The sequence below is a fragment of the Falco peregrinus genome, chromosome 7, assembly GCF_023634155.1.
Source record: "Falco peregrinus isolate bFalPer1 chromosome 7, bFalPer1.pri, whole genome shotgun sequence".
In the NCBI taxonomy this organism is placed as follows: Eukaryota; Metazoa; Chordata; class Aves; order Falconiformes; family Falconidae; genus Falco; species Falco peregrinus.
The window spans coordinates 47813878-47838506 of NC_073727.1; positions in this window are offsets into that span (position 1 = coordinate 47813878).

A 24629-nucleotide genomic window follows, 5' to 3' on the forward strand; every position below is an offset into this window, starting at 1 on the left:
AACCACTCTGATGGTTTTATAGTTCACAATTAACAAAGTCCTTGACCCAGCAAACTCTGAGGTACGTTCTTAAGTATGCAAACGTTCCTTTTAAAGTAGATGGTCCTATAGTTAAAGTCAAGAATATACTTAAATATTTTGTTGGATAACTGTTTTTAGTAATTCCTTTTGTTGCTTGTAAGCTGGTGGGACAGTGGGAAAAAAAGAAACTTATTTATTGATTAGCAAGTTCTTTTCCTTCCTTCAGAAGAGAACTTTTCTTCTCCCATCTTCTCTTATCATTTGCATTCTTCTCCATACCTGCAATGTTAGAAATCACTCACCTGAATGATCAGCCTGTCTTTCTCAGCTTCCTGTATGGTTAATGCAGAGAAAAGCTCCTTCACAGGGCGATTTGCAGCAGGAGTAGTCTGGGTTCGTTGCCTTCTGGAACAGGGCTTTCTGCCCTCTTGCTTGCACAGGTTTAGATTACCAGCTAACAAAGATGGCTATACTTGAGTAGCAAAGTATGCTCTCAACACAGCTTGAAACCTCAATGAAAATTGTGACCTATTACAAAAAAAAAAAAAGGTCAGCACTAAGCGAAAGGAGAATTTAACTCTTACCTTTTTCTTGAGTATGAGTATTTTATGGAGTTTTATGTAGTGCAAACCTCACGTGAACATAATAGGACCTTTCCATTTGGTAAGTTTGTGTAGCCTCATGGCTTTTATTTTTAAATCTGGTGAGTTTATTTTGCTTTTTAAATGTATTTTTTTAATTTTTGTGTGTGTGTCTGTACTGCCAGGTTGAACAATATGGATTTTTGCATATTTGCGTAATATCCGCAGAAATCCACACTGCATTCTTGTAGTTTGCAGTGCTTGACACTGGGGATATGTCATATTCCCTAAAAGAGGACAGAATGTCTTTCCTGCATAAGTTACACTTTGTCTATTTGCAGTAATTTTCTGCCTTTGTGATTATAAGGCAGGGTTTGAAGGCTGCCTTTCCCCCTGCTGAGAAGTTAAGCCAGAATGTGCTGCTGCTTTTAGCAGTCCTCTCCACCCTTCTGCTTGCCCTCACACTGACACCAATTTTTACTTACTCTCTCCTTTTATTTCATCAGTATGAGGATACAGTGCAAGATCCCAGTCTTCCCTGACCCTCCGTGACAAACACAGTTATAAGTCCTTTCCCTTCATTTCTGTCCATGAAGAAGAAGGGTGGCCATTACCTCCCTAAACCCCTATGATGCTAATCTAGATGGAGAACTCACACCTTACTCTGAGGGTAGAAATGCATGCTTTTTTGGCTCTTGTTACCTCAGTTAAGAGAAGCACTGCCTTGAAGATTTAGCAACTATTTAAAACTAGAAAAGTATCCCCTTGCTGGTTTGTGCTGCTACCACGGGCAATTTAAAAATTGGTTCTAAATCATGAACTGGTTGGATGTTTCATTTGTTTTAGTCTATATCCTTGTATTGCCATCAGGACCCCAGCACTCTTAGCTGTTATATTTTTAAGGCCAATGCTATGTTACCTTCTCCTTGGGCTCTAGTTTACTCCTTCAGTACTTTTTCTGAATACATTTGGTTTTGTAACATTTCCATGGGCCTCCATCAAGTAAAAATCTTCAGCAGAGGACAGGCCAGGGAGGTGTACACTGTTGGATTAGTATAAGTACTCAGAGACAGACACAGCCCACCTCTTTCTCTTCCTACTCTAATTTCTTCAGGTGACTTCAGCACTTAAAGCTTAAAAAAACGGACTGAGAAAAGCTAAATGTTAGTAGGGGTATGTCACTGATACATGCTTTCCCACAAGCTCACTCTTAATTTCTTTCCTTTTACCAACTAGACCTTTCTTTTCATTGGTTCCAGGGTCCCAGAGATCCCAGCCTGATTGCTCACTTTAATAACATGTGAAGGGCTAGCTGAACAAATCCCTACATCAATAACATCACTGTTTTAGAGAAGAGCAAAGAAAAAATTGTGCGTGGAAAGCAAGGAATTTAGAGCTGGGCCGAAACACACAAGGAATATTTTTGAAATCTTGCTTGATTCAACTTTGGTTCAGCTGAGCTGAACCTGAACTATTTACTGAATTGAATCATTTTCACAGTATGTCAGAATATATCTTCTACGTCAGACGTGTCTCTGAATACCTTAGTTTGCAGATTGACGTAGAGCCTGCAGTAGACAGACGTAGAATTTTTAAATAGCAAATGGCTTGGCCCTTCAAACCCAAATTTACCTACTGAATTCAAACACTAAGTATTTAGCTATTAACCTAGCCTGCCATTTATCTGCTGATAATACATAAAGGGTGGTTTTAGCCACCAACAAATATGAAATTATTGGAATGCTTTGCAAATATCATTAATGCCAAAACAAAGCCTAACATAATTCATCCATGAGTCAGCAAATACCATTTGACTGAATCTGCTTACTATCTGTACGCTAACTCCCTCCAAAATTATGTGAATAACACAATGGCTTGCAGTATACTATGAAGTTTCCTTGTAACACGATTTTGCTTTCTCTTGAAAGAAAAAAAGGCCAGAAAAATAGCTGCCTGGGTTGGCTTGTATGGATGCTCATGATTAACTCCACTCCATGCAAAGATTGTTGGAGACACCTTTTTTTCCAAAATGAAGTATGATGTATTGCTAAAAAAGTCAGATTCCCATGGTCTGAACTTCTTTGAAATGCTACAAACCCTATTACCATATAGATAGTTTTCAAATAGTCCAGTGAAACCGTACAGATGGATGTGACCTTTTCTGATAAAAGCTCACATTTCTTGCATGAGAACAGGACCTCCATAATTTGGAACTGTTTTCATGAAGTCTGTTGCCAGACCATGTTGCTACTGAGAATCATAGCAGAGTGCCAAAAAGTCAGTGTTTTTGCCATTCTGTAAGTTTACTTATGAAGTTAGGAAAGCTGAAGCCCAAATGGAGTTAAATCTGGCCGGCGATGTCAAAGGCAATAAGAAAGGCTTCTATAAGCACATAGGTGACAAAAGAAAGACTGGAGAAAATGTGGGCCTATTGCTCAATGAGGTGGGGGAGCTGGTCATGCCAGGCGTGGAAAAGGCTGAAGTACTGAATGCCTTCCTTGCCTCAGTCTTTACTAGCAAGACAGGCCTTCAGGAATCTCAGTTCCCAAAACCAGGGGGAAAGGCTGGTGCAAAGAAGATGCAGCCATGTAGCCTTGGTGGAAAAGGATCAGATCAAGGAGTACTAAAGCAAACTGGATATGCATAAATCCATGGGCCCTAATGGGATGCACCCACGAATGCTGAGGGAGCTGGAAGATATCATTGTAAGGCAACTCTTGATAATCTATAATCAATCATGGTGACTGGGAAAAGTTCCTGAAGACTGGAGGAAAACACGTCAGCCCTATCTTCAAGAAGGGAGAGAAGGATGACCCTGGGAACTACAGACTAGTCAGTCTCACCTCAGTCCCTTGGAAGATGGTGGAGCAGCTAATCCTGGAAACCATTTCCAGGCACATGAAGGACAAGAAAATCATTAGTAGTAGTCAGCGTGGCGTCACCAAGGGGAAGTGATGTTTGACCAACTTGAAAAGCTTCTGTGATGAAGTGGCTGGCCTGGTAGATGAGGGGAGAGAAGTGGATATTGGTTACCCAGACTTCAGTAAGGCCTTTGACACTGTCTCCTGTAAGATCCTTATAGACAAGCCACTGGTGTATGGGCTGGATGAGCAACAGTGAAGTGGATTGAAAACTGGATTAATGGCCAGGCCCAGAGGGTGGTGATCAGCAACGCAAATTCTAATTAGAGGCCAGTAACTAGTGGTGTGCCCCAGTGGTCAATACTGGGTCCAATCACATCTAACATCTTCGTCAGTGATCTGGATGATGGGACAGAGTGTACCCTCAGCAAGTTTGTTGATGATACAAAACTGGGAAGAGTAGCTGATAAGCCAGAGGGTTGTCCTGCCGTCCAGGGGGACCTTGACAGGCTGGAGAAATGGGCCAACAGGAACGTCACAAAGTTCAACATGGAAAAGTGCAAAGCCCTGCACCCGGGGAGGAGCAACCTCATGCACCAATTTATGCCAGAGGCCAACCAGCTGGAGAGCAGAAAATGACCTGGGGGTTCTGGTGGGCACCAGGTTGAACATAAGCCAGCAAAGGGCCCTTGCAACAGAGAAGTCTAATGCTATCCTCCAGTAGGCAAAGTATTGCCAGCAGGTCCAGGAGAGTGATCCTTTCTATCTACTCAGCACTGGCGAGGCCACACCTGGAGCACTGTGTCTAGTTCTGAGCTCCTCAGTACAAGAGAGACATGGACATACTGAAGAGAGCCCAATGAAGGGCCAAAAAGATTTTGAAGAGACTGGATCATCTCACATACAAGGAAAGATTGAGAGACCTGGGACTATTTACCCTAAAGAAGAGACGGCTCAGAAGAATCTTATCAATGTATATAAATACCTGAAGGGAGGGTGAAAAGAGGAGCCAGGTGCTTTTCAGCAGTGACAGGACAAGGGGCAATGGGCACAAACTGAAGCACATGAAGTTCCCTCTGAACATCAGGAGACGCTTTTTCACTGTGAGGGTGACCAAGGACTGGCACAGGTTGCCCAGTGAATTTGTGGAGTCTCCATCATTGGAGATATTCAAAATCCATCTGGACATGGTCCTGGGCAACTGGCTGTAGGTGACCCTTCTTGAGCAGGGGTGGTTGGACCAGGTGACCTCCAGAGGTCCCTTCCAACTTCAACCATCCTCTGATTCCATGATTCTGTGAAATTAAGAGAGTAACAAATTTTATTTTAAGCAAAGTATTAATATATTGCAGTCAGATAGCTTGCCACTGGGCAGTTTGAAACTGGGAGCTTCCTGCAGGTTCCTGTGTGCTTTGGGTTCCTGCCAGCTTAGAAGGGCTGAAAGCTCTTTTTGCAGCCTCTTAAAACACAAATAATCCCAGAGGGCACAGATCTGAGTACCGCATTTGATCTTTGCTTCTGGAAAAGCTTTCTGCATTTGTAAAGGAGGAGAAGGAAGAGATATTTGTATGTGAAGCTGTTTAAAAAGAAAATGTGGTTTGCCTTGCAAGGCATTCGTAGGTTTATCAAAATAATAGTGGACTTTGCTTCGCCCTTTGGTTTTTGCAGACAAAAAATTAAAAATGTAAATTAATAAAAAAGATTCTTTTTCAAGAGTGCTTGACTCTTCTGTTATGAATAAACTTTTCAAATTCAATGTTTTCCCTTACTCCAGAGAACGGTAAATTTGCAAACTCAGCATTATCACTAATGTCACTTGTGAAACATTAACTTAATCCTTGCAGGCATCCTCAACCCTGGATGTCTTTGATCCAGTTCCCTATAAACTCACACTTATCCTTTTATTATTTACTTATTTACTTTCCCTTTCTATGGTCACATTTTTTTTCTGCAAACTGCCCGGACCTGAAAGCAGAGACAGCTGCTTTCAGTTCCTTGTATTCCCATGGCTCCCATATTCCCATGGCTTAGGCCAGAGCCACGCATGACAGGCAAATAGCAAGCACAAGCATTTCCCTTCACCCGAGTCCCGAACTGGATTATTCTCAGTGTGACAGAATGGTGGGGGTGTTTAGCTGGAATCCTTATTGTGCATTGAACATGCACATTTGGAAAGGCTTTTAATTTCTATTTGAGCAGACTTTTCCTGAGGGATGCTCCTTTGCTCCCGAGTTGGCTCCTTTGTCAAAGAAACACAGCGGTGTCCGAGTTGCTTAACTAAATGTTTGAAAGTATACTTTGAAAATGGTAGAGCATGGTATTTCCCTTTAGTCTCAAGGTCAGAAATAGCTGATCTTTTTTCTCCTCCCACTAAATATCCATTCAAAAGCAGGCACCCACATTATAATATTAAGGTTTAAAGCAAAAAAAAATTTGGCGTATCTGCAAATACTTGAAGGTACAGCCCTGTCCTGGAAAGTATTGGGCAACCTTCACTTTGAGATTACTGGTAGCCTTATTTGTTATATATATATTCCATGCCAGTAGTTTATTATGTAAATACATGCTTATCTGTAAAGCCTGGAAACATTTAAAAAAAGAAATTTTGACCACAGCAGTACATATTTTAAACTTAGTGCTCTTAAATCAGCCAAAAAACTGGCAAAACACGCCTGTTAAATTACTTAGATGTTTTTTATCTAGTTTCTGCTAGCTATCATAGTTGTAATTTAATTTTTAATGATTTTTCACATTGACCAAACCACTATTGTAAACCAGTATTTCAGGGCCCTCCAGCATTCCTATTGCAGGAACAGCCCCAGTGATTCACCCAGGCTGCTCACGGTGTGAGGCTGCAGGAGGGCTGTGCGCCGAACTAGCTGTGCAGCTTATCTGCCTTTACTGTATAGCTTCATACTCCGGTGCGAGGAGGTGGAAAGACTGCTGGATTGATTCTTTCATATGTAATGCCAGCATCCTTTAATACTTCTATGGAACATCAAATTAAATGTCAGTAAATAATTACTAAAAATAAAACAGTGGTTGTATTTTGATCGTAGCAAGGGGGTTGTGTGCCAAAGAGAGGCAAGAAGTCTCTAGGAAGAGAAGAAAGCATCCTGGTTTCAGAATTGATAGGTTTGATAGATATCAGGAGAGTTTTATTACTTTGCATTTGAGGTGGTGGGGGGCTGGGGGTGCAGGGGGCACACAGGCCCCGCATGAAAAGGCGGCTGTGTCTGAGGAGGTGGCAGTGTTGTGTAACCACACTGACAGAGTGCGTCACAACGTGTGACATGTGGCAGCAGAACAGCCTTAAATAGCTCTCACCGTCTTTTCTCCTCCGGAGGTTTTGAGGAAAATTTGGTTTTCTGAGTAATGTTTTATCCTTCCTAAAATCACCTGATAATATGGCTCAAACTCCACTAGAGGACATCTCTCTGAGCTGTCAGAGAGTTTTAGGGTATCATGGGTGGGGAACTTGGTATTTTAAGTCCAGACGTTAAAAGCATATTCCTGGGACTATGGGGTGAATACATGTTCATCAATCCTGGTGTTAAAATTGATCAATGTCCCTTCCTGACCTCCGCTGTAACAGAAGCTAGGGGCTGAATTATTTCCTGCTTGCACTGAAGCCATTATTAGAAAAGTGCCTGACAATGACTAAAAATTTTCCAGTGATAGAAGATCCATTACAAAATATATAATTTTGTTTTAACAGTTAATTATCTTTTCTACTAAAATTTAAACTTTGTTCTTGAAGGTTCAGGAGTTTGTCTGGATTCATCATGCACTCAGGATTTTGTTATTCATTTGTCTGCTAGACTTCAGAGACCTTCATACCACATCTCTGTTCTTTACCTACAGATTGCGACCAAATCACTGTTCGTAGCTAAATACATTGAATTCCTTCAGTCCTTCTCTCCAGGAGTTGTTTCTGCATGATCCTCATTACTCTGATTTCTCTCCAATTTATCTATGCAGTTTTCGATCTGTAACACCAAATTCAGACTACCTATCCTAGCAGTGGCTGTGCAAATGAGGAATACAGTGGAAACATAATGTCAGTACTGCTACTCATTATTCCCCTTTTATTCTCCCCAGAGCTATAGTGGCCATATAGGTATGCTGAGCCCTCATGTCCAATTCATCAGCGCCCTGAGTCCTTTTCAGAGTCACTGCATCCTAAGACCTCCTTCCTGTAACCATGGCTTTCATTTTTTGTTCCTGGTTGAATAACCTTGTGTGTGACAGTACCAAAAGGCAGGCTGTTGCCCATATCCGGGAAAGCTGTGCTGCACTGACCTATGCCCTTTGTGCTTTACCAGGCCTCAGATTTTCTCATGAACTCAGTTTCTGTAAGTTGGCTTCCCTCTTGATGTACAGAAACAGCCAACGACATCCCCAAAGTCTGGTGGGAAGCCCAGAGCTCCTGGGGCTCAGCCTAGCGCCCCTTTCCTGCCCCCAGAGCTGCACTCCTCCCTTGCCAGAGGGAAGGACCCATTGCCCAATGCACTGCTGCTCCACATCTCAGCCTGAGCCGAATTTGCATTGTAGATCAGCAACTAGTACTAACCCTCAGCAGGAACTCTTCTTTTTATCTCGGTGAACTTTGCAGCTGGCCCACTCGGCCTCCTGAGACACAGCCCTGTGAAGATATTTCACTGCTGGTTAGACCCATTTAGAGTTCCTGTTTCACAAGCATGTTGTCAGAACACAAAAGAGAAGTGGGATTTCTCGTCCATGTTCAGCACTCGGCATTGCCAAAAGCAGGGCATCAGCTGTGGCCATTGGTAGTCTCTGGGGTAAGGGCTAGGGTGCACTGATGGTTTTGGGGATTTAGGGTGAAGGCAGGAAGGTAGAAGCCACTCCAGAGGAGGTTGCTGGTTTGCAGGCTGTGCAGGCAACAGGTCATCTGGGTCACTGCTATTAATGCCATGGATGGCAGCTGGGAAGAGAAAGGCAACTGCTGGATGGGTGACAACCATCATGAACAAAAATGTTTTAAGGGGCAGCAAATCAGGAACCAGTGACTGTGAGCTGAGAGCAGAGACTGAGGCAGCTACTGAGTGGAAATGAGCTTGGGCTCCTTCCCTTCCCCTCCCTTCTCTTCTCTTATTTCCCTTGTCTTCTAATCCGACATAAGCAACTTTTTCTCCAGGCGCTCCTTGCAGACAGCATCAAAGCTGTGCATCCAGAAGGAAAAGGACTGCTGGAAACAGCCTGTAGCTAAGCTATCCTGGACAAATAAGTGTATTTTCTATGTATGCTCTGGCTATTCAGCTACTTAGGGATGGTATTTGTCTGTTTCTGACTCTTTCTTTCCCTTTCCCTAAGACTGGCTTCAACACAACCCCACTGTCTTTTATAGCAAACATGAGACACATGAAATGCAACAAAGGAAAAAGACAAAAAAACAGTATCCTCCTGTTTGTTTCCAATCCTTCCCACCAGTGCCCCCCAGCTTCATTTGCCGTGCAGCAGCAGTCTTTTGTAAAACTTCTCTCAATATACCGCTCAGTAAATAAGCATTAATTAAAATAATAAGAAGATGCAGATCAATATTGATTTATAAACAGAAGACAGGGAGCTAAGCCTGCATGGATAAATAACTCTGAAATTAAATCTAGAAGTAGGAAGTGGTTGGAAAGAAAAGAACAAAATATCTGTTAGGTTTTTGTAGTGGAAAAGTGAGATTTTGCTTGGACTCAGGATCTGCATAGGTTTGATGAAAAGGGCAGGACCAGATTGCTTGCAGGATACTGGTAGCAATCATTAGCAGGATGAAGGATACATCAGGAACAGCTGATTTATTTTCTGGGCTATGTTTTTTACTTCAAGAAGACTTTTTCCTCCCCAGTGTGCTGTCATGCAGTCTGCAAAATGCTCCCAATGATTTCTGAAATGTGTTCCTTTCAAGAGCTTCCTCCCCACCTTTGCCCCTACAGATTCTTCCTTTCAAACACCAAAATAATTCTTATTTCCAGGGGTCCCTTCTCATCACAAAAAATATAATCTGATTCCTTCCAACTTCTTCACCCATTTCTTTCTCTCTCTAATCCCTAACAGAAAATTACTTTCAGAATATGACACATTTCCACTATGGTATATGAATGTCATACAGAGGGCAGTGCTGCCTCTTCACAGGCTCTCCTGCTTCCAAATGTTACACCGCTCCTTAGGATATTTTTTTAGCAGGATTTGCTACTTTTTAAGCCAAAGAGGGATCCACTGCAGGAATGAATTTACGCTGGCCTTGTGCCACCTATTCTTGAGAACTGAGACACTGAGTTTAACATTTCTGAGACAAACTGTAATGTGTTATAGGAAGTATGCAGCTTATCTCCTAGGGAGAGAGAGAAGGTGTTTGAATGGGGATAGTTTAATAGAAGCAGTATTTAAAAAAAAAAAGACCTGGGCCAGCTGAAACAAAACCACCCCCTCTTAGAAAGCAGTGGCAAAGACTTGCTTTTTGCCTTTCAGAAAAGGGTTTCTCAAATGACAAACTGTGCCAAGTTCTGCTTCTCAGTCACAAAGCCCATGATTTGCACCATGATTTGATGCTTGGTGTGTGAACATAAAATCATAAAATCTGTGAAGTAATGACTGAGCAGGCATAGCAGCAAGTTCCCACAACTGTCTTAATGTTATATAGTGCAGTTTCTCCAAGGGAAATAAGAATTTACACTGTAAGAGACCCCCCAACCACTTAAAGTGCAGGTCCCTGGATGCCCCATTAAATTATCATTACAATGAACCTTGGGCTGTGCTTTTCTCTCCCTGGATCTTGTGTGTTTTGTGGCTCCTCAGCAGGCTCCCTCATTATTTTGGAGGGAAATGCAGTCAACAGATTGAAGATCAAAAAAAGTTGAAAGCAAGATGTGAAATACCAGCCCAGTCAGAACTGAACAAATGCCATCTGATTTTCTCTGCAGAGGAAGCAGTCTAGCTCTAGCAACAAACATACAGCTGTGCCTACTCTTTGGCATATATTGGGAGGTGTTTGATCACTTCCATCACCTACTTGCCCGTCAGCTGTTAGATTTGTTTTCAGGGCAGTGACAGGAGAGGGTGAGGGGGAGGTCAGTGTCACCCTGAGCTGTTCCAGAGAAAGAGCAAGAGATGGACAGAGATGTGTCCCTGCCTGCTGACTGTAATTGGTTTCCTCTGCTCAAAGCTAGAGTCATTACCTCCCTTGTCCTTCCCTTTATTTCCAGTTGCTCTCACATTATGTTCCTGTGTGCCATTCTTTTGGTGAAGTGTAAAATAGATGTTCTGCCCTGAAATTAGACAAACAAGAGAGGCGTTGCCTGCCCCACGGTTTCAGACATAGCAGAACTGGCTCTGAAAAAGTCTTCAAGGGCTGTGCAGTGATGGTAAGCAAGCCCTGTCCCCAAGCTTTTGGTCCAAGAGACATCACTGTTGTGACCATACAGAAACCCCTCGCCTGCACCGACAGGAGTTTCTGGTAGTTAGGCACGATCGCACTACAGAGCTTCAGTGACGGGACTAGATGATCCCCAGAGGAGCTTTCCAGTCTCTGCAGTTCTGTGAGTCTGCATCCCAAAAAAGAATCCAGACTTGGTGGGATTTACTATTCTTGACACCTTCAAACAGATGCCCAGCTTTGATAAGAGATGTTGGTAACATTTTTATAGGAACAAGTAAACAAAAGCTAACTGCAAAAATCAACAGCTCAGAAGTTTTAACAGGCTTTCCCATTTAGTAATATAAGCATTTAATTTTTCTGCTTGGCAGCTTTGTACAAACAGGTGGAGAGGGAAGCTCTGGGCTGGCTTAACTTGTGTTTTTTGACACAGCCAAATGTCAATATTCAGAAGTGTGTCATGCAAATCAAAGCCTCAGATCTGAATGGCTCCAGTCTTGAGGAAGTTTGCACAGAGATCCAGATTTTACAGATGGCTTCTATCTTTATGATGATCTGGCAAAGGCCTGAGGGCTGAACTTCAGCATAGTCTAGAGCTGCATTCTGCAGGATGAACTAATCTGAAAATTTATGGGCAAGGAAAGAAAACAGTTGTTGCTCTCACATATAAAAATGTCCTTTCCTTCCACAGAAAGCTGCTGTTGTTCTAGTAGCCAATTGTTCTTACAATAAAGTATGTATAAAAATGGCTGGCAGAGCAGAAGAAAGCCAGTCAGGTGTGCCCAGGACTACATACAATGAACAAATGGGAAGATGTCATTCCAACTTCTAGCCAGTAATGGTTCATTGAACATTACTGATGGATTTGGAGGCATTTGGATAAAGCAGTCCAAGTGAAAAACAATCATAGCAATAACAAAATAATTCTCCCTGAACAATTGTGGAGCAACTCTGAAAACAAAAGGAAGAATATGAGCTACAGAGGTAACTCAGAAGCTGAAACAAAAACCTAGTAGCCAGAATTTACTACAGTTTCCTGTGAAATGTTCTCATTCATCTGCATGAACCTTTTACACAGCAGTCAAATGTGAATAAACTCTTGTGGAGTTCCTGGTGCCCTAAGGCCAAGCGCATTAATGTCAGGTTTTGCATATGGAGAAAAAAAAATAAAAGTGTTTCTCTGTGTTACTGAGCTAGGTGTCTAGGCTTCTGCACTAAAGACTCATTCAAACACAAGGTTAGTTTCATTCCGGTTCATAGGTTTTGAAATGGATAGATTTAAAGCAACACAAGCACATGCTAGGACACATATGCTCAGCAACAAATGGTAGGATGCAGTTACATGCTTTGGTTAATAACTGCTTTTTTATAAATTCTCTCAAGCTAGCTAGTATACTGACTTTACACTCAGTAAATATACTCATCTCCACTCCTGACATTAAATACATATTCTCCTATAAGATGAACACTGAGATACTGGAAATAACCACACACGGGCAAAGGTTGGATTTGTAGTTACAGCACACAGTCGGGTCCAGTTCCCTTGATCCCGTAAGCCCCTAGCCAAACTGTTTTAACAACTTCATTAGGGTTATAAAGGTGCCTATATCATAATGATTTAATTTTTTTCAGATGGGGTTAGTTAGCCTTCCAATACATAATTTTCTCCACTAATAAATAAGAGCAGCAGCATTACATGTCCTCACAGCACAGCTAGAGAGTAATTGCATTAGAGCTTGCTGAGGGTCTGGGTGGATGTAATGGACACTGCACAGATACCACACACTGAAAATGTAATGGTGTATATTGCAACCACTTCCTACCTGCACCCTGAGGGGACTTTTAATAGAAGCAGCATGGAAATTGTGTCAAATCAATTGCAAAAGTCTGCCCGGGCAAATCAATATATTTCCTCCTGGTGTTCAAGGAGGTAAGCACAGGAATTATTGTTCTTTAACTTTGTGTATTGAAAATCACAGCACCAAAGAGAAGGTGTCTTGGGAAAATCTGGGCCCTGATGCCCATTTTCACTATTCCTGGTGTTCTGTGGGGTGACGGTGGGGGTAGGGTGGTGGGGGTGAACACGACATACAACATGAACACAGGGGACAATCCTCCCCCATTTTTCCAGCTGTGAAAGTCTGTGTGGCTACAGTCACACCATGAATTCTCTTTCCTTTCTCCTAGGCAGAAGTGGGTCATCACTGGCTTACAGTTTACCCATCTTTTTATTTGCAGGTTACTTCAGCAGCTTAGAAAACCTCTGAATAAGGACATCCTGTGGCCAGCTTGACTGTCCATTCCTGCTTGGCAATGGCCATGTAATTACTGCATAGCCCTGCCTCCAGGCCATCCTGCTTCTGTCATGAGAGAGCCAGAAAGTGAGCACTCCCTTGGCCTCTTGGCAGAGTCCAGTGTTTCATCATTTAGGATCCTGTGTCGTTGATCTATTCATGCATACAGATTTTGAACAAATCGGGCCTGAGTTATATTTGTAACCCAGATTAAACATTTTAGAAAAGCATATATTAGCTTTTAGTCATTCTGGCTACAATGTGTACAATCAATGTCACAGGGGGAAAAAAAATCTAGTGGTTATAAATTGTGAGGTGTGACAAGCCCTTGTATGTGTCAACAACTAAATTATTTCTGTAATGAGCAAATACAGAAAGTTAAAGAAACAGGGAGATTATTCTTCTAAACAGTTTCTAATAGCAATTTCATTTTAACCAGCATATCTGACCTCTCTTTTTTCCATCTCATTCATTCATTTGATCATTTCTCATAGATTTAGATTAAGAAAAGAAAATCCTCAATATAGTTAGTGGGGGCAGAGTACATTTGAAAGCTAGGGCAATGGTATAGAAAACATAAGAAACCTTTGTTCCTAGCTTGGATATTTATGTGTATCTTCCCTCACTCCTTATTGTTACATTATAGATGCAAATAAACCATCAGACTCATTCTTGCTAAGAGGAATAGATCCATTTTCTTTGTAACTAACCTACTTCCTCATTCTATAATGAAAATGCATCAGTATAAATATGTTAATGACCTTACCTGAGGCAGACATTTCAAGAAAAGATAACTGTGATGTACAGTTTGAGTTCAGAGCTTCCTGTTCTCAAAGCATGCACAGATTTCTATTTTTGTAAAGCAAAGAAAAAACTAATGAGCTTTAGAAATAAACCATTTGGTACCATCATGCAGCTTCTGTATGCCAGAAATGCTGACAAACCTGCTTGTAGGTCTGCAAGAACCACAGGACACAGTATGATTCACGTTCATGTTGACCTTTGTCTTGTTTGTGATTGAAAACTATTAAAATTACCAGAGTCAACAGAGTGCAAACTATGTAGAGTAATTGGGTTTGGTTATCTATGCCTTTAACTGTATTTCTGTGTTTCATCATTCTGGCTTTCATGTACACAGAAGCCACTGAGCCATTCATGCGTGCTTATGTGGAGATGTAGATTCAGTGTGTTTGACAGCTCAGGAAAGTCATAAAGCAATGTTGTCAAACAATTGCACAGAAGATGCAAGAAGCATTAGCTAAACTGTCAATAACCTACAACATTAGTGTAAATTATCAAATCAAATTTGTCGAGCTAAACCCAGTGTAAACATGCATTTATCTTAATGGAACAGCATTTGGATATTTGATGATAATGTTCTCTTCCAAGACAGCAGGCTAGAAGTATAAAGTGTATTAATGTTTCCCTTATTAACACAGTGTCTTTAAGTATTTATCCAGGAATCATTTGTCTCTGACACCTTATTTTTAAAGAACACCTTGATCACACAACGATTTCTCCCTTGCTCACATGATTTCCTTCAGCTGGGTCTCCAACACAAATACAGGGTGAGGCTGGTGGAAGGTGATGACAGCCCCTAAGTGGGATCCAAATGGTGACATTTTTGCCAACAGGTAATGAGAATGTCTAGGTGTACATCAATGTGCATGAATTAGAACAAGTTGCTGGCATTCAGGTGGTCCCAAACATCCTTGGTGCATCCTTTCCTTCTGTATTTGTGAGATACCCAGAAGACCCAGGGACCTATCCCTGCTAGGGATTCACAAACTACCCTGGCACAACATATTAATGGGAATAAACATATTCCTTCAAGTGGGAGCTTATCTTCTCTCTGTCAACAATGATTGCAAGATTCATATAGTTTCTTTTCATTTAGTGTTTCTTTAAACAAGAGCTCAAAGACCTTTTTTTAATCGTGGTGATTATGAAAAATTAAGAAACAGCATGTCTGACGCTTCGTAATTCCCTGGGCAGGGACGTTGTGTTTTCCTGAGGTGAGTTCAGTGCCAGAGTTTGCTGCCGTGAGTAAGCAGAGAGGCAGCCTAGAGGTTTTAGATGTTGTACCTCTGAATGTCATTTTACGGTATCAGAAATCTCAAAAGGAAAATATGCTGCTATTGCAATTATCTAGAAAATAAATAACATGGGGCACATTAATTTATTTCAGTATGAAGGGGTTTTATTACCCCTTCTTCACAGTAGGTTATCAGATTGGATGCCATAGTCAAAGGTAAGACCTCTAGCTCAGGAAGTCCCTAAGCTCTTCTTATCTTAATGGTGTACACCTTCCAATGACACCATACATGGCTAGGTTACACACAAGTGTCGGTAAACAAGGTTAGAAACTTCATGTCAGGAAAACCTAAACCAAAATCAGTGTGTGGAAGATCATTGACATGAGAAAGTTCAAGAGCCCTCAGCACTTTGGAAAGTATTGCTAGGGAAAGTACCCTTATAGATTTCTTTCTCTTTCAATCATTTGCTTTTGCTTTGTTTTCATTGTTCTATGCAAAGACATTTCTTCATGCTTGAGCACTTTTTGAAAGGGAGTGAATTTGCACTTAATATTTAATATCCCTCTAGTTTCTATTAATTGATTCTACAGTGAGTGAATTAAGAGGCAAAACATACTTATATTCCTCTAACAATAGTGTCATTAAATGTAGGGGTTTAGCTTTGACATAGAATATTTTTCCATAGCAAACCTGTCTTTTTTTTGTCATTTTGCTATGCCCTTTACTTTCAAGAATATCTCCACGTGTACTGACATTTTGCATTTGTCAGACCTAGTAGTCTCTTTATTTGTTTCCTAGTGCCACAGAGGTCATTCATATAGCCATTTCTTTTTATGGCTATACACTCTCAGGCTTTTCCCTGTAGCATTCCATTCACTTACAGAAAAAAAGTAAAATCTTCATTTTTACACGAGTGTCTAAGCCACCGTTGCCTTGGGTACTTTTCTCCTTTTCTGCAGGTGCTAGGAATGACTATGCATGTCATGAGTACAGTTTTATCTTTAACTTACTGATCTTATCTAGGTTCATATCACTACATTTTTGCCATTACTCCTACTATTTTTTGGTAACTAATGCCCATCTTATTTCTTAATCTCTATTCCAAAGTAAGTGACTATTTTTGTTCTTTGCTTTATCCTAATGAGAGAGGATGGGGGAAAATTATGAAATTTGTAATAGAGCATGTTTCTTGGTTTTGGGTTTGGGTTTTTTTTTCTTTTAGCTATCTCTCCCTCTAAAATCTCCAAAGCCAGAATTATAGTCATGTATACAATGATTTACAGGAAGGATTGTTTTTCCTTTAAGAAAATGAGTACTTTTGGACCTTCATGCTTCAGCATGTAAGCCAGTGATGAACTGACAGGATTAAGCAAACTTTCTATCCTATTTTTTTACATTTTTTCCTCTGCAGAGCCTTTCTAATCCTCCCCTGAAGCAACCGGCAGTTTTTACAGAACAAGACAAACTGAGTTCTAATGTGGAGGAGGGTTTCCTTGGGCATATGAAATAGAAATGTACAATGGGAAACCCCAGCACAAAAGTCAATCATGCTGCATGCTTAAGGCATTAGCATGGAAATGCCCCACAACACATTACTTCCTAATTCAGGCTTCTAAAATCCCATTTATCTATCTGTTTCATGGGTAGATACCTACTCATTGGGAATACAAGTTACTGTTCAGAACATTATAGCATTGAGATGCCTAATTCATGGACAGAGACCCATTGTTCTTGGCACTGTGAACACAAGACAGCCTCTGCCTCTGAGAGAGCCTAGACTAAGCGAGAACACTAATAAAAGAGTAAAGAAATAGTATTTATTGATCAACATATGCTCAGAACATTCTGTCGTCAAAAGTTTATAAGCGTCAGAGCAAAGAAAAATTATAAGGAACATAATAATGGAAGAAAAATAATGAGGTAGCTCTGTGACTAGTCACGGACCTGTCTTTTAGAATATGAGGGGTGATGGAGAGAAATACAAAGATTCTGTGTTTGAAGGTGAACCAGCAAAGCAGAGGCTGGCATTACATCTGGCCAGAGGTCAGGGGTTTTATAAGAAATGAGAGTAAGTGCATATGGTCAGTGTGGGTGTCAGCAGTCTTACAGAAGGAAATCAAGCAGCATGGTCAGTGAAACAGAGAATGGAAGCCCAGGGATGGAGCGCATAGTGCATAGGGAGATCTTGATGGTCAATGTGGCATGTTAGGAAAAACTCCTTTGCAGCAGGTGGGGGTGGGTGGGAGTAGGGTTGAGGTGGCATTTCACAAAGAAAAAGGCTGTTGCAGTGACATGTGAGATAAGGGCCCTGTGTTAAGGAGGATGAGAAGGACATTTTCTTATAAATGTAATGTAGGAATAGTTTTTAAATTTTCTACACAAAGTGGTATGAAAATTTTGACGGCGCCATGGTGAAGATGATGTACGCTTCAGAGGCCTAGAAGACAGGAACAGAATTATAGTCACACTAAAAAATCTAAGTAAGAACTGGCAATTTTATATCATGACCTGTTAGATTATCATGGACTTTTGTTCCTGCTGTGGCTTATTTTGTTTTCTGTGTTGGAAGAAGGGTTTGCCAGAGTCAAGAAGACGCTCAATATGAGTTATGCATCTTGCTCAACTTTATTAGTTTCTAACACTACTTGTATAGAAACGATACACATGCATATTTGTAAAGCAGAAATATAATTGGTTAGTAGTCTCTAAACACGCGCGGTTCTCACACCCCTAATTATCATGACTAAAATAAGCATTCTATCCATGTAGGTAATTGTGTTGCTGTGCTTCAGCCTTGTAGTTTGTTACTCCCTATTTTCCCATACCGGTCCCTATCTTTCTTGGCCCTGCACCTGCTTTCCCAGCAGCTGTAGCTTGTTACAGCCACGGCCTGTTGGCACAACATAATTACTTGGTCTCAGGATTCAAGAATAGCTCAAGGCTACCTTTCTTGTTAACTTCAGCACAGCAACTTCAGTACAATTCTGATTACAGGCCTATTCTAATACCAGGCCTGGACTGTGCAGATCTTCAGAGATTCTAAGGCCACGCTTCTGCAGCCATTCTTCTACATTTCTGTAATGTAAATTATGTCAGCATAGTGCAAGCTAAAGACAAAGAATTGGCAATCTATCCTTTAAGGAGCATACTTCCCAGGAAGAAGTGTTCCAGAGATTATTAGCTATCCACAGATTTAATTGTTTTGGTGCCTTATAGCTGACATTAGACAGATCGTCACATCAGTGCTGTCACATTAATTATATTAACTTCATATATTTTTCATTGTTAGAATCTTATATTAAATGGCTGCCTTCATATGACTAGGCACTAACCTGTGCCACTGCCCAAACTGAGAATATATCATGCCAGTATGTGCCTTAGCTGCATACTGGTAATGCTATCAGGACATGTATATATAATTAAATATATTTTCATATTGTTAATAGTATCCAAACCAAAGTACATGAACACATACATGTTAAGGATTCCCACTATCCAGGGTACATCTGTACTATCACACAAACAGCAGTTCCCTCACTAGGTCTTTAGAGTTACCAGGTCATGTTTGTTCTCGAGTCCAGATTTGTAACAGAAAGCTACCTCAAATTTTTCAGTTTGTGCAAATGCAAAGGTCAATGAATGACAGATTCTGGTGACAGTGCAGATCCAAGAAAAAGATGAGGAAATTTTTTGATAAAAAAGGCAGATGTCTCTTGGAAATGGCCCCATTTGCATACTTGTGAAATTAAGACAATTCTAATGATATAATAGGTATTTTTTATTCTCCCTGTTTACTTATTTCTTATGTAAGACAAAGGGGCATTCAGTAACTTGCATAATCAGATTTTAAAAATGGGGGGTTGTTTTTTAGATCTTTGAAGGTACATCAGTTCAAAGGACAATTATCAAATCAAAATAATTTATATACAATGTTCTGCATAAAATGATATTACACATGAAATATGTAGTGTTTCCTTTTAGGCATTAATAGAAGCCATAAAAAAACATTAAGAGCAGGGTGGAACAAGACTCCTTGGACAGTATTTACCAGTGCGACATGATTTTTATTGAAAAAAAGATGTGAAACACACAAAATAGTACCAGTTTTCAGAAGAGATGATTTACTAAGTATATCAGCATTTCTATCTAGTTTTTCACTTCAGAAAACAGGGTTTGTTTTTTAAAATATTTTGTAAATGGAGCAAGAAAAGACTTATTTTCATAGTCAAAGAAAAAAATCCTTTTCATGTTTTATTAACTAAAACCTGGCAAGGAATACTGAGGTCTAAAAGTCCATAGAGGCAAATTTAGAGGAGGAAGGCAATTTTCAACTTGGATTATGCATTTTTCTAAACTTAACAAGGGCTCTGAAATATGATACTAAAGCAAATTTAACCCAAAACGTGCAAACTGTGCTTTGCTTCCAGACTTGCAAAATTGCAAGATGTTATGAAGAACTAGAACTCTGCTAAATGGTAAAAGTTAGAAAATTGTTAGCCATAGCTTAAGACTAGAAGGGTAAAGTGCATTTCAGAACCTGAAAGCTCTCGTCTCCATTGTTAAATTATGATGGGTTTTAGAGAATATGATGCAACTACTCAGGGGAGTAAAGTGAAATATATGCACAAACACTGGCAACACTGGAGTGAATGAGATCAAAGCATTCCCTAGAAAAAAATTTCATTAATGTAAGAAAACTGGAATTTGCCATTTTCAGTGGTGTTTCCCCATCAGCTTTATTTTTTGCCATGCTTGCAGAACATACCGGGGAAATGCAAGCTTTAGTAATTCTGGTATAGTCCCTTTGCTTTATAATGCTGGTATGGTTATTAAGACATACGTTTAGACATATTTTTTGACAAACTTAGAACTTACTTTTTGAAGGTTTATTTTTCAGCTCTCATTTAAAATAACAAATTTATTTAGCATGAATCTCTGATCCTGGTATCATGTCCAGCTGCTTACCGAAAGATTATGTGCTTTTATTGCTGCCTCTATTTGACATGTTTACTGTAGAATATTAAATTTAATCTTTCATTTCAACAGGTATATCACACTCAAAGCTTTTAGTACGAAGTTCTAGTAGAATAAATACAACATACCAATAAAACACAATGAGTAATGGTCATGCAATAAACTACAAAGTACCTTTCTACTTGCCTGCATTAAGATGCAAGAACTTTAGGTAATCTTTAAATACGCACATATGCACAAAACAATTTTCTGAAGTACTGAGCCATGTGACAAAGAATCAATAGTGTCTTCCAAACAGGAGCTGTCAAGGATGAAATATCTTTGTTCCAACACAGCTCATTTTCTATACAGTCTTCATAAAACCCGTTATCAGCCATTTTCATTTCTCAGAGTAAACATGTATACAAATCCATATTTGCTAGAGCTGTTCAACAATTTTGTTCTGAAATCTTTAGGAGGTAAAACACTAGCCATTTTTGTCTTTCCCATGCTGCTTTTCTGTTGGCACTCATATTGTTCTCAGAAAATATGAAGTCATCAAACACTGTGTGAAGTGTCCATAAAAGCTTGAGAACTTCTGCAAAAAAAAAGATCCTTACAGACACTATTTCTGCAGCACTGCATTTCCTGGAAATAAAAGTCATCACCCTCCACATGTGTGAGGTATGTCTGACAGCATGCCCTTGCTGACTGCAGTGGGGACAGTGAGCCTTACATTAGGCAATGAACTGGCCAACGCTAACCCGGTTTAGCTGAGGGGAGAAAAAAAATGAATGGAAAGAATGGAGAACAAATAAGTTTTTAAAATGTGCTTGTGGATGGTGAAAGGAGTATTGTCCTGGTGAAAAGGTGCTGAGTCAAACCTTAATGGTGTCTGTTCAGTTTTCTTCTAAGTCTGGTAAGTCAGCATTTCCTCAGCTCCACATCTTTGTTATGCTAGTACTTTCCCTCCAGCCATCCTTCTTGTCTATTTTAACTGGATGCTTGTCGCAGCACTCTCCAAACCATCAAGCTGCAACAAGATCTTTTACCATCTCATACCAACATACCCTTCATACCAGTCCCTCTGGTACCATGCCTCATTCAGGACACACATTCTCTCTACTTCTCCCACAGCTGCTCTCTCTTTATTGGCTCTCAACCACCTAACTTAACCAGCCACAGCTGCACCTTATCTACATCGGCCAACCTGCCGCCCCTGAAGCCAGCCCACAGTTGTATATTATCAATGGTAATTAACCCAGCTTCATTCCTCTACAGATGCCCTTCAGTGCAGAGGCTCTCTTGGGTGCCTGAGCAGCTTCCAGCTCAATGGAGGCTGATGCTCCCCCAGGGACTGGTCCAATAAACCATTTATGTATGACTTGCCATTCGTATTGAGCTTTGTCCACCCCCGCTTTGAAGCAGGCAGTGAATTGGAGATGATAGTTTTAAGAAAACTGGAACTGAGAATTGCAGTTGACAAAACAATGATTGGCCAGGTCTTTTCCCTGCCACTGGAGGATATCAGGAGTAACTCAATTAAGCATAACTGAATTACACCGAAGCAGAGGAATGGAAAATCTGGTCTGATGCATGCAGAAATGAATGTTTGGCAGAGGAACAGGGACCCAGACTGCATCTGAACTAAAGATGGCTGGCAAGGTGGCTGTGAAGTTGGTTGAGAGGGGATGTAAAGTGTGAGAATGAAGGTTGAGCTGAATCAGCGTATTTGTAGGGAGAATATTAAATGCTAGTGAAGTGGCAAGATGCAGACAATGCAGATTAGCCGGTGCAGACAGAATTAGTCATTCTGTTTTGTCTGACTTGAAAGGGTGGTGGAGGAGATGATAACACTAGATTAGTAGAACATAAAGAAGATGGTTTCTTCACGTTACCAGAAAAACCCAACACAACCCTGTCAAATAATGCACAAATGCTGGTAGTATATGGAGGTTATTTGCACACATTATAGACCTTGGTTTTGTGGTATTACCTCTTTAGTCTATGGTTTTTTTTTTTAAATAGAAAACACTTCTTCTATAACTATGCATATGCTTTCCCCTTTCAAAATGGCTTTTGAATGGCAAGCTTTCACCCAGCTCTGAGTTCACTTGTTGTCATAAAAAGCTTATTTTAAAAATATATTTCCAAATCTATCAATACTTCATGGGGATGTGAAGAGCAGCTATTCAGAAGCATTGTGCATCTTGTATAGGTCTGTCCAGCCTGCCTCTGCTCAAAGGGCAGTGTGTCAGCATCTCGTGGCAGTGGTACCCAAGGCAAGCTGTGCCCCCATCACAAAATGCAGCACCTCAGACACCAAATGAGCTTCTCGGGCAGACCTGTTGCTTCTCAAACGAAAGCCTAGGGAAAGGAGAAGGCAGTCTGCTGAGGGACCTCAGCCATGGCTTGTCAGTTTGCTCAGGGGCAAGCAATGTGGCTGGGAGGTGAAACCTCCCCTGACAGTTCCCCCACCCCAGGAGGGAGGTACTGGGCCTGCTCAGGGCATCCTGTTGGGGAGGGACTGATGCTTTTCCAAGTGGTCTTACAGGCTTCACCATGCTGTGGAAGAAAGGCTGCTTTTTCATTTGAAGAAAGAGTTGGGGTTTTTTAAAGAAAACCATCTCCCATGTAAAGTTTGTTCATTTGCTTTTCTCTTTCCCTTTCTAACTGGAAACACACCTTACTGCAGAGCTGCTGCCCCAAGGGTATCTATACAACCCCTGATGTCCCAACCCATCCCAAACACACACAGTGCTCACACCATGTAACACTGCACATGCCAAATACCATGAGGTATTGCTTCATCAATAGTTTTCCTCTCTGTTAGGGCTGAGCTTTCATGTCTGTGTTTGCTAGATGTTTTAATATAAAACAGGAACTTGTTCTGTGTCAGCTATTCTAATGCAAATTATGTCGGCTGTTGAAGGTGCCAATTAGACCGACAAGCCTACAAGCACAGGTCTCGCTCTCCATAACTGAGGTAGCAACATATTATTTCTGTTATTGTATCGAAGCAACTGTCAGAAACTAATCCAGCATGTGGGCCTCATACTACAAGAGCACATAGCTTACATAGGAATTTAAGACCTAAGCGTAATGTAAGTGATGAAAAATGTCTGCTGAACCAGGAGGTGAAACAGAGAGATAACGGTGATTCAATACTAGTTCGCCTGAAACAGAGTAACCCCAGCTTGTCTGCTGTCTGAATTTTAACAAGCGTATGCTTTCTGTCAACATTAACACAAGACAGTTTGAAGGAGGGGAATTTTCTTACATGAAAGGAAAACACAAGAAGACTGGTATTATCGGAAAAAACTGAGGAAGGGGTCAACAGCAGAAACAAGGGGATAGTCTAGGCAGGTATTTCACAGCAAAGAAAAAGAGAAAGATTTTGTAGTGGATCATAGCTGAAGTGACAAATAGTGCTGTGATAATTTATTTTTAGATGAATAGTTCATTCTACCAGTGAATGCAACCTCTTCACCCTCCTCAAGACAGTGCTGACAAGCCAGGAAAAGGATTGTTGCAGCAGCCTTCTGGTTGTAACAGGGGAATAAGAAATTTATCTGTGAAGGTGGAGAGGAGAAGTAGCCAATTTTCAGAAGGTTATGGAGGAAATAAGGGGAAAACTTTTGCTCTGATGCAGATTTAGGATCAAGGAGAGAACCACTGTAAAGAGCAAACTGGAAAGGAATATGGAGTGTTTTCTGCAAAACAAAAAAATACACTTGTAAGGGAAAGATTGGGAGCTCTGTATTGTGCCTGTGATGGTAGGACATCCATGAAGAGACTCAGAGACTCAGACCAACATTAAGACATGATGAAATAAGGAGTAATTTAAGTTAAGTAAGGTAAGCAGAAGAAATTACAGAAACTATGTGCCCAGTTTCAAGGCTGCAAGTCAGTTGAAGTGATACAAACAAGAATATCACTGCAGTTAGCCTGTTCCATGCCTAATTTGTCAACTGCAGTCATTAGTCTCCGTGGCACCATCACAACCTCCACAGCAAATGACTGCAGTGTTACAGACTGATGTATATCTGAGAAATAAGCAGCACGAAAAGATTAATCCATCATTAATAATTTTGCCTATTTGAGTGCGCATGCCCTGAGAGGAAAAAATTCTACTCAGAAGTTGTCTTTACATGCCATGTATTTTATAGTTTCAGGAAGGTTTTATTAATTTTTTACAGATGTTAGTGAAGGTTTTATCTTTACTGTCTCTCAGTGACTTCTGTTTGACTGTATTCTGTCAGCCCAGAAAACCTAAGCTCAAGCTGAAAATAAGTTGTGTCCCCTATAGTAATAAGGACCATCAAAGTATAACTCTTATCTGTGAATCACAGTATAGCTCAGCTCACTGTCCCGTCATTGCATTGGTTTTATGAATAAGAACCTTAGTAAGAGCTTTTTAGGCTGAAAAAATATGCCAGCAGAGAAGACTCATTCAGCAAGAATTGCATACAAATAGTACCAGTTGCTTTTGGGACCAT